The following is a 16,027-nucleotide window of genomic DNA, read 5'->3' on the forward strand; positions in this document are numbered from 1 at the left end:
ACAGGGTAAAATTTACATAAATGGTGATAAAACAATGGGAATTCAGTTCTGCTTGCTAAGAAATATTATTTTTAGTTAGTGCTTTTCAGTCAATGAATGATATCCCAATGATTGTTCAGGAAATAAAAGTACTGGTATATATGCAAAATAATAATCAAATTTAAGAGGGGCTTGATGCAATATTCTGCTGGCAATTATTCATGAGGATTTATTCCCTTCTGTTGAATTTATTACTTTTATAAATGAAATTAGTTTATCCCTCGTCTATCTTGGTTAATTTTAGTTTGACTCACACTTGGAAACCTTTCTGCAAATGCTGCAAGATCCCATAATAATAGTCCAAAATATCAGGCTTTTTACATAAATGTTATTACTCTTTTTATGGCTGTCTATGCAAAGTATTCTATAATGGAAGCTTTATAGTTTCAGTTATATCTTTATATTTTATGAACATTTTCCACTTTTGTAAATTGTATAACTCGTAGGCTTCACTGTACTCCTTTACCCAGGACATAATATTTGATCAGACTGTAATCCCGAAGTTTGTGGGACACTTGAATTTGGCGTTTTATCATGGGCTGCTCTTGAGAGAAGCAATATGTTCTGTTTTTTATACAAGCACAAAACTAAATTCCTCTAACCTTCCCCATGACCTCTCATTGCACTTCATGATTGATTTGCTATTTAAAGCTACTGGATTTAGAGACCATAAGGTTATAAATGGGGACAATTCAAATCTGTGCACAGCAGAAGCACTGTTTGTTTTTTCCAGATTTCGAGAGTGACTGTAGGGGAGGCTGTGCGACTCAGTCCTTTGTAAAATCAAACTGGTCATGTGCAATCTCATTTATATGTTATGCTCATTTTGGTTCAGCATTTATTTTACATGCCTTGAAATTCTTTGTACAGGTCTGATATATAATTTAGTCTATTAAATGTATAGTTAAGGATTTGATGTGCTGCCATTTCTGAACAGTGGATAGATATACAAATACAAAGCCTAAATGTATTCCGTTAAGTCTATGCTGAGTTTTATGGCAGTTTCAGAATTTGAGATTTCAAAACTAGTATTAGAAACAAGCAAAATCAGTTTTGAGATGACACTTAATGAAGAATGACCATTAAGATTTATATGACAAATTGTTTACAACAATTTCCTCTATTTCTATCCAAATCTGGTTATGTGTGGGTTGATCCCTATGTCAAGGCCCTACCAGCTGAGTGAGCACACACTCTCTGTGTGAACCAAGGAAGGCTTTTATGAAGCAGGACAGTGTTGGACAGCTCAAGTGGGTGATCAGACATCAGGGTAAACCAACCTTGTTGGCATATCCCATGAAGTAGAATGAGAATTTAAGTATTAACCTCTAAAAACTTTTCTTATGAATGTACCATCTCGAGGCCCCAAATCACCCCCTGTATTTAACTGCTGTGGCAGACAGCATTCACATTCTAGAGTTGACAGCATGTTTCCAAGTACTCCTGCCTACTTTGGGGTGGTTATTCCTTCCTTCTTTCTGAAACAGAGTAAGGCTAGGCCTGTGAACCAAACTGACCCCATTTTCCCTGCAGAAGACACTTTATGACTTTTCCACTCCTCCATCATGAGACCCCTCAGGGTAAATGATCACCCTAGGGCCCGTCCTAACAAAATAGATTGAGAAAAGAGAGGAAACAGATATTTACTGAGTTGCAATACCCCTCTCTAAGGCTTGTTTACCTTAATTGTAAAAATTGTTGTAGATTTAACTTTAAGACCCCTTTAGAAATTCCTGACTGTGCAGAAAGCTTCAAGTTGACCTCTACAATAACCCTCCTGGGGTGACAATGATGAACACCACCACCATCGTGGACCTACTGAGCATGCACCCATAATGCAACTAGGAAGAACAGAATGGACCACCTCCAGTGACACTGGCCTGTACCCCTCAACTCCTTTCCCTATAAAAGACCCTGAACAGCTCCCCTTGGAGGGCTAGCTTTACTGTCGCTACCCCCTTATTCATAAGTCTATCTCCTCTTTTAATAAAGTGTGGCTTGCTTTACTGCTGGGTACATTGTTCATTCCTGTGACTTTGGAATCCAAGAGCCTAATTTAGTCACTGGCTAAAATTGGAAAGTTTAATGCACCAGAGAAGACTGTAGCTGCAAGAGGCAAGTGGCCACTGGGACTATATTGCTCCCATGTCTCTGCTGCTGGTAAGTCTTTCATGGAGTCCCCATCGGAAATTCTGACAAGGCAATGCTTTATTCTCTTTTACTCTCCTCCCCCCCCGCCCCCCCCCCCCCCCCGCCTTTTCTTCCTCATTAAAGTGACTGCCAGGCAACTACAGCTTAAACTTCTCTCAGCCTGTGAGAAGCATGTTCCCTCTGGCCGGCAGCGGCTTGCCCTGACCGGTAAGTAGCAGAGGCAGGAAGGCCAGTTCTACACCGTGAAGATCTTGCTTGAGCAGGTTCCCCCTGACAGGGGATTCATGACAGTGGCGGGGATTCATTCCCATACTGCACAGTGGCTGAAGTCCGGAAGCTGCTAAAATCCTCTTTACCTTTCTCTGATTTTCTGAGCCCTCTTCTGCTGTTTGGTTGGATTGTATCCACTACTATGTAGGTGCACCTTGGAGAGCTCCTGGCTATGCTTTGTTTCTCTGATTTAAATCTAGTGAGTACTTGTCTTCTTTGTTCCCACAACAGTGGGGACAACTGCTTTTATCAATTACTGTGTCAGTGGAATAGTTTGACCCCTCTCGATTGGGACTAGGCTAAACTGGACCCCACTGCTCCTCTTTTCTCTTTGTTTGCTTGGCTAGACATTTAGTTGAGTACCAGTAATCTGAATAAACCTTCCAATCCTTGCCCCAACTTTGGACTTTCAAGTCATTTGTTTAGTTGCGAGAAGGCATGCCGAGCCTAGTCTGTCAGTAACATTTCCTTCCTTCCTTCCTTCCTTCCTTCCTTCCTTCTTTCCTTCCTTCCTTCCTTCCTTCCTTCCTTCCTTCCTTCCTTCCTTCCTTCCTTCCTTCCTTCCTTCCTTCCTTCCTTCCTTCCTTCCTTCCATTTTCTCCCTTTTTCCTCTTCCCCCCTCTTCCTTCTTTTCTTCCTCCTCCTCTTTCTCTCTTCCCCTTCCTCCTCGTCCTTCTTTTTCTTCTTCCTAATGGCCAGAGCCCCTTATGATTGAATACATGAAATTTTAGCTTAAATTTAAAATTTGATTTAAACGTTTGGTATTCACAAGTTATATTTTGTACTCTGTCTCTTTCTTTTAATTCACTATTTTGAGTTATTTACAGGAAATATTTTAAGAAAATGTATGTAAATAACTATTTTAATTAAAAAAATATTACATCTACTATAAATTGTATTTCTTTTTTTTTTTAACTTTTATTTTGTCGATATACATTGTGGTTGATTATTGTTGCCCCTTACCAAAACCTCCTTCCCTCCTCCCTCTCCTCCCTCCCCCCCAACAGTGTCCTTTCTGTTTGCTTGTCATATCAACTTCAAGTAATTGTGGTTGTTATATCTTCTTCCCCCCACCCCCGGTTTTTATTTGTGTGTGTGTGTGTGTGTGTGTGTGTGAGTGTGTGTGTGAATTTATATATTAATTTTTAGCTCACACCAATAAGTGAGAACATGTGGTATTTCTCTTTCTGTGCCTGACTCGTTTCACTTAATATAATTCTCTCAAGGTCCATCCATGTTGTTGCAAATGGCAGTATTTCATTCGTTTTTATGGCTGAGTAGTATTCCATTGTGTAGATGTACCACATTTTCCATATCCACTCATCCGATGATGGACATTTGGGCTGGTTCCAACTCTTGGCTATTGTAAAGAGTGCTGCGATGAACATTGGGGAACAGGTATACCTTTGACTTGATGATTTCCATTCCTCTGGGTATATTCCCAACAGTGGGATAGCTGGGTCATATGGTAGATCTATCTGCAATTGTTTGAGGAACCTCCATACCATTTTCCATAGAGGCTGCACCATTTTGCAGTCCCACCAACAATGGATGAGAGTTCTTTTTTCTCTGCAACCTCGCCAGCATTTATCGTTCGGAGTGTTTTGGATTTTAGCCATCCTAAGTGGGGTTAGATGGTATCTCAGTGTGGTTTTAATTTGCATTTCCCAGATGCTGACTGATGTAGAGCATTTTTTCATGGGTCTGTTGGCCATTTGTATATCTTCCTTAGAGAAATGCCTACTTAGCTCTTTTGCCCATTTTTTAATTGGGTTGCCTGTTTTCTTCTTGTAAAGTTGTTTGAGTTCCTTATATATTCTGGATATGAATCCTTTGTCAGATGTATATTTTGCAAATATTTTCTCCCACTCTGTTGGTTGTCTTTTAACTCTGTTAATTGTTTCTTTTGCTGTGCAGAAGCTTTTTAGTTTGATATAATCCCATTTGTTTATTTTTCCTTTGGTTGCCCGTGCTTTTGGGGTCGTATTCATGAAGTCTGTGTCCAGTCCTATTTCCTGAAGTGTTTCTCCTATGTCTTCTTTAAGAAGTATTATTGTTTCAGGGTGTATATTTAAATCCTTAATCCATTTTGAGTTGATTTTAGTATACGGTGAGAGGTATGGATCTAGTTTCATTCTCCTGCATATGGATATCCAGTTATCCCAGCACCATTTGCTGAAGAGGCAGTCCCTTCCCCAGTGAATAGGCTTGGTGCCTTTGTCAAAGACGAGATGGCAGTAAGTGTGTGGGTTGATTTCTGTATTCTTTATTCTATTCCATTGGTCAGTGTGTCTGTTTTTATACCAGTACCATACTGTTTTGGTTATTATAGCTTTGTAGTATAGCTTAAAGTCAGGTAGTGTTATGCCTCCAGCTTTATTTTTTTTGCTCAGCATTGCTTTGGCTACGCGTGGTCTTTTATTGTTCCATATAAATGTCTGGATAGTTCTTTCCATTTCTGAGAAAAATGTCTTTGGAATTTTGATGGGGATTGCATTGAATTTGTATATCACTTTGGGTAGTATGGACATTTTCACTATGTTGATTCTTCCAATTCAAGAGCATGGGATATCTTTCCATCTTCTTGTATCCTCTCTAATTTCTCTCAGCAGTGGTTTGTAGTTCTCATTATAGAGATTTTTCACCTCCTTGGTTAACTCAATTCCTAAGTATTTTATTTTTTTGGTGGCTATTGTAAATGGGCAGGCTTTCTTGATTTCTCCTTCTGCATGTTCACTATTGGAGAAAAGAAATGCTACTGATTTTTGTGTGTTGATTTTGTATCCTGCTACTGTGCTGAAATCATTTATCAATTCCAACAGTTTTTTTGTAGAGGCTTTAGGCTGTTCGATATATAGGATCATGTCATCTGCAAACAGGGACAGTTTGACTTCATCTTTTCCACTCTGGATGCCCTTTATTTCCTTCTCTTCTCTGATTGCTCTGGCTAGTACTTCCAACACTATGTTGAATAGGAGTGGTGAGAGTGGCATCCTTGTCTAGTTCCTGTTCTTAAAGGAAAAGCTTTCAGCTTTTCCCCATTCAGGATGATATTGGCAGTGGGTTTGTCATATATGGCTTTAATTATGTTGAGATACTTTCCCCCTATACCTAACTTATAGAGGGTCTTTGTCATGAATGAGTGCTGAACTTTATCAAATGCTTTTTCAGCATCTATAGAGATGATCATATGGTCCTTGTGTTTGAGTTTATTAATATGGTGTATCACATTTATTGATTTGCGCATGTTGAACCAACCTTGCATCCCTGGGGTGAATCCCACTTGATCGTGGTGAATAATTTTACGTATGTGTTGCTGTATTCTGTTTGCTAGTATTTTAGTGAGGATTTTTGCATCTATATTCATCAAGGTTATCGGCCTGTAGTTTTCTTTTTTGGTTATATCTTTACCTGGTTTTGGTATCAGTATGATGTTTGCTTCATCGAATGAGTTTGGGAGATTTGCATCTGTTTCAATCTTTTGGAATAGTTTGCAAAGAATCTGTGTCAATTCCTCTTTGAATGTTTGGTAAAATTCTGCTGTGAGTCCACCTGGTCCTGGGCTTTTCTTTGTTGGGAGCCTTCTGATAACAGCTTCAATCTCCTTTATTGTTATTGGTCTGTTCAAATTTTCTACATCTTCGTGGTTCAGTTTTGGGAGCTTGTGTGTGTCCAGAAATCCATCCATTTCCTCCAGATTTTCAAATTTGTTGGCGTATAGTTGTTTATAGTAGTCTCCAATGATTCCTTGTATTTCAGATGAATGAGTTGTAATATCGCCTTTTTCATTTCTAATTTTTGTTATTTGAATCTTCTCTCTTCTTTTTTTTGTTAGCCATGCTAATGATTTGTCAATTTTATTTATCTTTTCAAAAAAACCTACTTTATGATTCATTGATCTTTTGTATTGGTTTTTGGTGTTTCAATTTCATTCAGTTCTGCTCTGATCTTAATGATTTCTTTCGGTCTGCTAACTTTAGGTTTTGATTGTTCTTGTTTTTCTAGTTCTTTAAGGTGAAGTGTGAGGTTGTTCACTTGCCATATTTCCATTCTTCTGGGGTGAGAATTTAATGCAATAAATTTCCCCCTAATACTGCTGTTGCAGTATCCCACAGGTTTTGGTATGATGTATCATTATTTTCATTAGTTTCAATAAATTTTTTGATTTCCTGCTTGATTTCTTCTTGGACCCATATGTCATTAAGTAGAATGCTGTTTAATTTCCATGTGTTTGTATAGTTTCCAGAGTTTCGTTTGTTATTAATTTCTAGTTTTAATCCATTGTGGTCTGAGAAAATACATGGGATAATTCCAATTTTTTTTGAATTTATTGAGACTTGATTTGTGACCTAATGTGTGATCTATCCTGGAGAGTGATCCATGTGCTGATGAGAAGAATGAATATTCTGAGGTTGTTGGGTGGAATGTTCTGTAGATATGTGCCAATTCCAATTGGTCTAGAGTCTTGTTTAGATCTTGTGTTTCTCTACTGATTCTTTGCCTAGATGATCTGTCTAATATTGACAGTGGGGTGTTCAGGTCCCCTGGTATTACGGTATTAGTGTCTATTTCCTTCTTTAGGTCTTATAGAGTTTGTTTTATAAATCTGGCTGCTCCAACATTGGGTGCATACATATTTATGATTGTTATGTCTTCTTGATGGATCAGTCCTTTTATCATTAAGTAGTGTCCCTCATTGTCTCTTTTTATGGTTTTTAGTTTAAAATCTATTTTGTCAGATATAAGAATAGCTACTCCAGCTCGTTTTTCTTTTCTGTTTGCATGGTAAACCTTTTTCCATCCTTTCACTCTTAGTCTATGTGAATCTTTATGGATGAGGTGGGTCTCTTGTAGGCAGCATATAGTTGGTTCCTTTTTTTAAATCCAGTCAGCCAGTCTGTGTCTTTTGATTGGGGAATTTAAGCCTTTTACATTAAGAGTTGTTATTGAAAGGTGTTGATTTATTCCTAGCATTTTATTGGTTTTTTGGTTGTCTTAGGTATCTTTTGTTCCTTGCTTTCTGATTTACTGTTTGGTTTCTGTGTTTGTTGGTTCCTTAGGTTGTAGATAGCATTTTTGTTCGTTTGTTTTCTCTTCATGAATGCCATTTTTATTATACTAATGTGTTTTGATTTTTCTTGGGTTTTTATGGGAGTGGTAGTTATTTTTCAGGAACCAAACCCAGTACTCCCTTGAGGATTTCTTGTAAGGGTGGTCATGTGGTAGTGAACTCCCGCAGTTTTTGTTTGTCTGAGAAATATACTATTTGCCCTTCATTTCGGAAGGATAGCCTTGCAGGGTAGAGTATTCTTGGCTGACAATCTTTGTCTTTTAGTATTTTGAATATATCATCCCATTCCTTTCTAGCATTTAGGGTTTGTGATGAAAAGTCTGATGTTAGCCTGATTGGGGCTCCCTTATAGGTGATTTGACGCTTCTCTCTTGCAGCTTTTAAGATTCTTTCTTTGTCTCTGAGTTTTGCCAATTTGACTATAACATGTCTTGGAGAAGGCCTTTTTGGGTTGAATATGTTTGGAGATTGTTGAGCTTCCTGGATCTGAAGATCTGTGATTTTTCCTATACCTGGGAAGTTTTCTGCCACTAATTTGTTGAATATGTTTTCAATGCAGTCTCCATTTTCCTCCCCTTCTGGGATACCCATGACTTGGATATTTGAGAGCTTAAGCTTGTCTGATATCTCTCTCAGATTTTCTTCATTGTCTTTGATTCTTTTTTCTTTCTTTATGTCAACTTGTGTTATTTCAGCCCATCTTCAAGTGCAGAGATTCTCTCTTCAACTTCGACAAGCCTGCTGGTTAAACTCTCCATTGTGTTTGTTATTTCACTGAATAACTTCTTCAGTTCGGCAAGTTCTGCTACATTTTTTTTCAGGACATTGATTTCCTTGTACATTTCCTCTTTCAGGTCCTGTATACTTTTCCTCGTTTCATCATGATGTCTAGCTGAGTTTTCTTGTATCTCATTCAGTTTCCGTAGAATTATCACTCAAAATTCCTTGTCAGTCATTTCAAGGGCTTCTTGTTCTATACGATCTAGAGTTTGAGATTTACTAACTTTTGGTGGTGTACTTTCTTGATTTTTTGTATTTCTGGTATCGTTTTTTTATGTTTATTCATTGTGGCAGGGGGTTTCACAGTCCACTGGTTTGAGACTTTTGACTAACTAAGATGTTGCTGTGGTTGCCAATTTGGTATGGCTACCTCTGTGACTGCTCAGTTGGCCTCTAGTGCCTTGTGTGTGTGGTTGCCTCGGGTCTTGGGCCTCTCCGGGGAGCCATCTCTCTGGTCAGCTTGGACTCTGCTGGGCTTCTGGATCACGGGGCGGTACCGTAGGGTGTGTGGTCTTTGCTGCTGAGCTTCCACTTCCCGTGCAGGACTTCTCCCTGTTCCGTGCACTCTGGCCCAGGCTGTTGGATCACGCAGTGGTGACCCCACAGGGTGTGTGGTTTCTGTCGAGTCTCCGCCTCCCTATCCGGACATCTCCCCACTCTGTGCGCACTGGGCTGTGCTGGGATGTGTCTTCTGCAGCCCTCATCTATCAACTGGGCCTTCAAGACCCTGCTCAGCACCGCCTCGCCCAGGAAGTCTACCAGTTTTTTGCTAGGCGCAGACGACCGGTTGCTCTGGGTGCCTTTGTAGCACTGTGTAGATCTTTCTCGGGACTTATCACCTTCCTCCTGGTATCACGGTTATTTTTGTACTTGTCTTATCTCCCACACCAGAGCGTGAGCTCCTCGGGGGAGGAGCCTGCAGCACACGGTTCACCTTTGAATCCCCCCGGCATGGAGTGAGTCCGGTGCCCTCCCGCAGTCAGCTCTCTGGCAGGTTCAAGCGAACTCGGGAACTCTCCGACCACACTATTCCTAACCAGAAATCAGTTAGGCGTTTTTTTGAACTGGTGGCCACAGAGATGGTATCTGCCTCCCGGTAACAGGAAGTTTACCAGGGGCCAGAGCCCAGGGTGCGGTGGAGTGACAGTCGGCCCAGCCCGTACTTCCTTGCCTTCCCGACGCTGGCCGGGGATGCCCCACGCCACCAGCTCCACCAGAGAACTGTGGAGGGAGTGGGAGGGGAGGCCGGCCCGCAGGCCCCGGGAAGCCCCACGCCGGGCCAAGCAAGTGGGAAGGCTCAGTGAGGAGCCGAGCTGGGCAAGGAGGACAGGCTTGACTGAGCCAGGATGGAGCCGCCACCACCTGAGAAAATGGAGGCAGCCCCGGGGCCGGTGAGTGGCCCGGTGGGGCAGGTGGTAGCCGGGCAGGCGTCCACCCCCCGAGCAGGGCCATGCCGGGGGTCACTCACAGGGCTGTGCCCGGTCGGGCGGCTCCCTCTCTGCCTCTGCGTTGCCACCATCCCCGTTCTCGACTGCCGTGGCCTCCGGCTGCTCACTCGGTCCTGCGGCACGGCTCGGGCGCTCCCAGGAATCTTCTTTTATGCCGGCCTGAAACCTCAAATCCTGAATAGGGCAGCTGGCCGCCTTCAGCGTGGTCCCGGCCTCCGGGATCCTGTATGCATCCACAGCAGCCCTGGCGCTGTGTTCCCTGTTTCGAGACTCGCTTTTGCAGCTAAAAAACAGTTCTTTTCCTGCTCCACACTTCTGTTTCCTGTAAATGAGGCAGCCTCTCCTGCCGAGGGCAAAGTGGCGGTCACCCCCCACGACCGGCCGCCAGCAGCAGTCCTCCCTTAAGAGACGGCAAGAGGAAGGTTCACAAGTTTCCCGGCTGCCTGAGGCCCAGTGGCCACCTTTTCCACCTCAGCTACTCCGTGCCAACCACCGCAGCCACTGCCATCTTAGGATCCTTAAATCGTATTTCTTAATAAATTATATTTAAACTTCATTCTCTCTGAATAAAAGCACTTTTTAAAATTTTTTAATTCTTTAGAGAAGGGGTCAATGAACCACAGCCTGCAGGCTAAATTCAGTTTGTTGCTATTTTTCAATGGCTTATAAGCTAAGCACTTTTTTCATATTTTTAAAGGTTGAAAAAATCATAAGAAGAATAATATTTTGTGATGTGAATTTATGTAACATTTGAATTTCAGTGTTCATAAATAAAGTTTTATTGGACTATGGCAAAGGCCATTCATTTATATATTGTCAATGGCTGCTTTCCCACTATAAGAGCAGAACTGAGTAGCTGTGACGGAGATTGGATGGCCTGCAATGCTGAAAATATGTACTATCTGGTCCCTTTGCATTAAAAGTTTGCTGACCTTTGCTTTAAATTATTATTGTCACTAGAACACATATTATGTAAAAATCTTGGTTGTAACAATATAATTGCTTACTTCCCCAAAACGAAGGTAATAAAAATAGCATTTATAGAATAAATATATGGTGATTTTTGAACTACAGATGTTTTTATTTTATTACTCATTCAAAAATTGCTGGCTCATAAACAGAACAACCAGATACGTTCAATAATAAAATTCAGCAATCTTTGATAGTTTGCCAGCTTTCAGTTATATAAAAGCCATAACTTTGTACATACATTTTTTTCCAATTTTGTTTTTATGAAGGTATATCTGTCAATGTAAGAAGATAGAACATACTTTATGTAATAGTTTGTTGATTAATAACTGTAAAATATTTAGGAAAATTTACATTGCTTCTAATTGTATTCTTAACTTGGAGTCTATAAACATTTGGAACAAGCCTGCTTTCTTTACAAAAATATTCCTCAATGTTCAGAATTTTGCCTTCAAGTAAGCACACATATGTGTGCACACACATGTGTGTATGTGTACCATGTGTACTGTATCAGGTTTAGTTTGAAAATAACCATCCTACATGTTTTGCTTTTTTTTTTAAAGAAGTCAACAAATATCAGCCATCTACTTTCATTCACTTATGGATTTGTATAGAAATTGGCAGATTTAAGTAAATCAAAATATTAATAATTATTAAAATGGATAGGAAAAGGTTGAAGAAGGTAGGAATATAAATTAGGAATGTCTTAAATTGATTGTGAGACACAATTCCTGAGAAAGTTGTATATGGGGCCAGTGGTCCCTAAAGCTAAAGGCAGTGGGTATTTAATGGGATTAATTAAGTTATACATATGAGTATATCTTAATTGACTCAAATAAGAGAAATCTTATATGTTGGTGTCATTCATGAGGTTAACCAAGAACCTGTAGTTGGTTAAACTTTGGCAGAGTACCCTTGGACAGATATGAGCAAACACTTCAGGGAAAATGAATCTAGAAAAAAAAAAATCATTTTACTCTATGATTTAGACAGGGATACATAGTTTATATCACTTTCCCCCATCATTTACCATACAACAAATGCATAAGATGATTATGTAATCTCAGATAAACAGGGTTATGCAGTTGTACTATAAATATCAGAGAAATATTTTCAGTGAAACAAATTACTTAATAGATTTTCTACTTTTAATCAGTTTTCACAGTGCTATTTTCTTACTTAAACTATGTGTTACTATGCAGGTGTGATCAGCTTATATCCACTTTCTATACTTACCTTTTGCAAAACTAGGCTTTGAGCACAAGAAACTCTAAGTTCAGCCACTACATTCCTGAACACTATTTTTATTAATAGACATTACTTTTTAGAGAAGTTTTGGGTTTACAGAAAAATTGAGTGGAAAGTGCAGAGAGTTTCTATGTATTCCTCTCATCACCATCATCATGCACAGTTTCCCTTATTATTAACACCTTGCATTGGTTTGGCACATTTTTTTTTCAATTGATAAGCCAATATTGATACGTTAATATTATTGACTAAAGTCCATAGATTGCATTAGTGTTCACTCTCTGTGTTGTACGGTCTATAGGCTTTGGCAAATGCATAATGGCATGTATCCACCGTTACAGGAGCATACAGAGCAGTTTCACTCTCTTCAAAATGCTCTCCTTAGTTAGACTGGCCATTATTAAAAAGCCCAAGAATAACAAATGCTGGCAAGGATGTGGGGAAAGGGGAACTCTTCTACACTGTTGGTGGGACTGTAAATTAATGCAGCCATTATGGAAAACAATATGGAAGTTTCTCAAACAACTACAGATAGAACTACCATATGACCCAGCAATCCTACTACTGGGTATATAACCAAAGGAATGGAAATCATCATATCAAAGGGATACTTGCACTCCCATGTTCATTGCAGCTCTATTTACAATAGCCAAAATACGGAACCAACCTAAGTGTCCATTGATGGAAGACTGGATAAAGAAAATGTTACATATATACACAATGGAATACTACTCAGCCATAAAAAAAGAATGAAATTCTGCCATTTGCAGCAACATGGATGAGTCTAGAGAAAATTATAAGTGAAATAAGCCAAACTAGGAAAGAGAAATACCACAAATTCTCAATTATAACTGGGTGCTAAGAAAAGGAGAGAAAGAGAGAGAGAGAGAGAAGAAAGAAAGAAAGAAAGCATCACAACAATACATTGAACTTTCAGAAGGAGAGAACAAACCAAAGGTTACTCTAGATGGTGGGAAGGAAAGAGGGGGTGTAGAGAGGGACAGGTCGGGTAAAGGGCATAAAGAAAAATAATAGTTTGTAATAGTGAATATGCTAATAATAATAATAATAAAAATACCCTACTGTCCACCTACTCTTGCCTTCTTCCCACTTGAACCCCTGGAAGACAGCGATCTTTTTGCTCTTTCTGTAGTTTTGCCTTTTCCAGAATGTCATATATTTGGAATCATATAGAATTGAAGCTTTTAGATTGGCTTTCACTTAACAACATGCATTGAAGATCCTTTATGTCTTTTCATGGCTTGATAGCTCATTTATTTTTATTGCTGAATGATATTCCATTGGTTAGATGAATCACAGTTTTTTTATCCACTCACTTATTGAGGGAGATTTTGATTGCTTCAAGTTGTGGCAATTGTAAATAAAACTACTATAAACATTATGTGCAAGTTTTGGTATAGACATAATTTTTCGACTCATCTGGGTAAATGCCAAAGAGTGCAGTTGCTGAACCTGTATGGTAAGAACATGGTTAGTTTTATAAGAAGCTGCCAAACTGTTCTCCAAAGCAGCTGTACCATTTTGCATTCCTACCAGCAGTAAATGAGCATTCCTGTTGATCCACATTTTCCCCAGAATTTAGTGTTTTCAGTGTTTTGGATTTTAGACATTCTAATGAGTGTACAGTGATGTGCCACATAATGTTTCAGTCAACAATGGACCTCATATACAGCAGTGGTCCCATAAGATTATGATGGCTATACCACATAGCCTAGGTGTGTGCAGTAAACTATACCATCTAGGTTTGTGTAGGTACACTCTGTGATGTTCTCACGATGACAAAATCATCACCTAACAGTGCGTTTCTCAGAATGTATCCCCATTGTTAAGCAATACATGACTGTACAGTGGTATATTGTAGTTGTTTGAATTTGCAAATTTCCTGAAGACATATGATGTTGAAGCTGTTTTCACGTGCTTGTTCGCTATCTGTACATCTTCATTGGTGAGGTGTCTGTTCATATTTTTGCGCATATTTTTATTGGGTTGTTTCCTTATTGTTGAGTTCAAAGTATTCTTTGTATATTTTGGATGTCGGTCCTTTATCAGATATGCATTTTTCAGATTTTCTCTCAGTCTGTGGTTTGTGTTTTTATTCTCTTAACAGTGTATTTCCAGGGCAGATGATTTTAATTTTAATGTACTCCAACTTATCAATATTTTCCTTCAAAATTGTGCTTTTGGTGTTGTATCTAAAAAGTCATTACCAAATCCAAGGTCACCTAGATTTTGTTCCATGGTATCTTCTAGGAATTTTAAAATTTTGAGTTTTAAATTTAGGGATATGATCCACTTTGAGTTAATTTTTGTGAAAGGGTTAAGATCCATGTCTAGATTTATTTATTTATTTATTTTTGGCATGTGGATATCCAGTTGTTCTAGCACCATTTGTTGAAGACTACCCTTTCTTTATTGAATTCTCTCTGCTCCTTTGTCAAAGATCAGTAGGCTGTGTTTGTACAGACCTGCACACAAATATAAATCAACTGTTGCTGCATTTATATATGTATAGTTATCTTTAAATTATGAATGTCCTACTATTGATATGTGCAACTTGGGAAAATCAAAATTTTTTTCCAGCATAACAAGTGTTCAACCCGGGACAGAAAAATTTCACCATTACAATTAAAGGTGAGGAACCTGGGTGGCTATCTGGCAATATATAATTGCTAGCCTTATTTGCCCAGGCAAAAATAAAGACTTTTGGAAAAATTTCCCTTTAAGCACGTGGTGTCTATCAAAAATAAAGTAATGGCTAAGAGTGGTGTGAAATGCATCATAATGAGATATGAGACTAGCTATTGAAATGTTAATACCATTAAACATTTTTTCAGAATATAAACATCTAACTTAAATCAGTAAAGCATAATTATTGTGGTAAGATAAGATAGTTCAGTTCTATATCTGATCATTATCACCTGCATAACCCCATCCTCTGACGATAAACAAGAGCTAATAAAAATGAAAAGAGGGAATTATAAGAGACCACAACTTGACTGAGATCCGCTAACTTTTTAGTAGATAATACTGAAAAGGATATAAGTAGTTTTTCTTAAGTTCTTATTATCATCATTTTTGAGTACATTTCATTTTAAATAAGGTTTTGTTCTCATGAACTTTTAACACATAGTTTTATTTTTGTGGTTGCAAAATATTCCCTTCAAAATTCAATGAGATTTTTTGGAACCCTTTCCCCCACTCCCATCCCTCACTTTTCTCACACCAATCAAAGGCACTCTGGTTAGAGCATAACAAGGGACAGTAAGCTGACATTTATCAGAAACTGTGTGTACAGTTATGCTCTTTACACCCTCTCTCCTTTCTTTGTCATTCTTACAGTTTACCTGTGAAATTTGAGTGTTGGTGAACTTAGAAATGTCATCATGTCTTTCTGGTTTAATGTCAAAAACTACACTGAATGCTAGAGCAAACCTTGTCAGACCAGTTTGCTTCCCACAAGGAAGGAGAGTAAAGCTTTCATTCAAGGCTGCAGAGTGAGTTCACTTATTCATTTTGGCTCATTCCACCCCCTTTCTGTAGATGGCAATATCACATGGCTTTGTCTCGTGTCCTGATATACATCTATTCTCTGTCGTTTACAGAAACGAAATGTATTGGTACTACTGGGAAGAAAGCCTGGCTTCACCACAGCTTAGGTGGAGCACTAGGTAAATGCCCTGTGCCTATGTCCTTATCTTCACATGGAGTATATAATGATAATGGACTGACTAATGAGGCAAACAATAAAGAAAATAGTTAACGTAAGTTTCTATTGCATGCAATTCCTCACACCTGACCTGAGGGAAAAGTGAAGAACTCATTTCAAGGGGTTAAGATTTCAGGGAAGGTGAAAGCAGTACCACATATAAAATAATCTCAGACTCCGATTTCACATACCTTGGGATCTGTTGGATATTTAGAGGGATTTAAACCTTTGTGTTGGATGTTTATCCTCATAAGGATTTCATTACCTTAAATGACTGTTCCTTTCTCTCTAAATAGTAACATGGAGGAAAGTGCTTGAAGTTAA

The 16,027-nt window shown here is 39.0% G+C and overlaps 1 long non-coding RNA gene across 1 annotated transcript; it reads left to right on the plus strand.

The window, feature by feature from the left end:
- Positions 1-2,352: 2,352 nt before the first annotated feature.
- Positions 2,353-15,730, plus strand: LOC134366695 (uncharacterized). The gene is made up of 3 exons (XR_010022355.1): positions 2,353-2,397; positions 15,337-15,491; positions 15,600-15,730. It is a non-coding gene; the product is annotated as an uncharacterized LOC134366695 (long non-coding RNA).
- The last annotated feature ends 297 nt before the right edge of the window (positions 15,731-16,027 follow it).

This window comes from Cynocephalus volans, chromosome X (genome assembly GCF_027409185.1).
Source record: "Cynocephalus volans isolate mCynVol1 chromosome X, mCynVol1.pri, whole genome shotgun sequence".
Classification (NCBI taxonomy): Eukaryota; Metazoa; Chordata; class Mammalia; order Dermoptera; family Cynocephalidae; genus Cynocephalus; species Cynocephalus volans.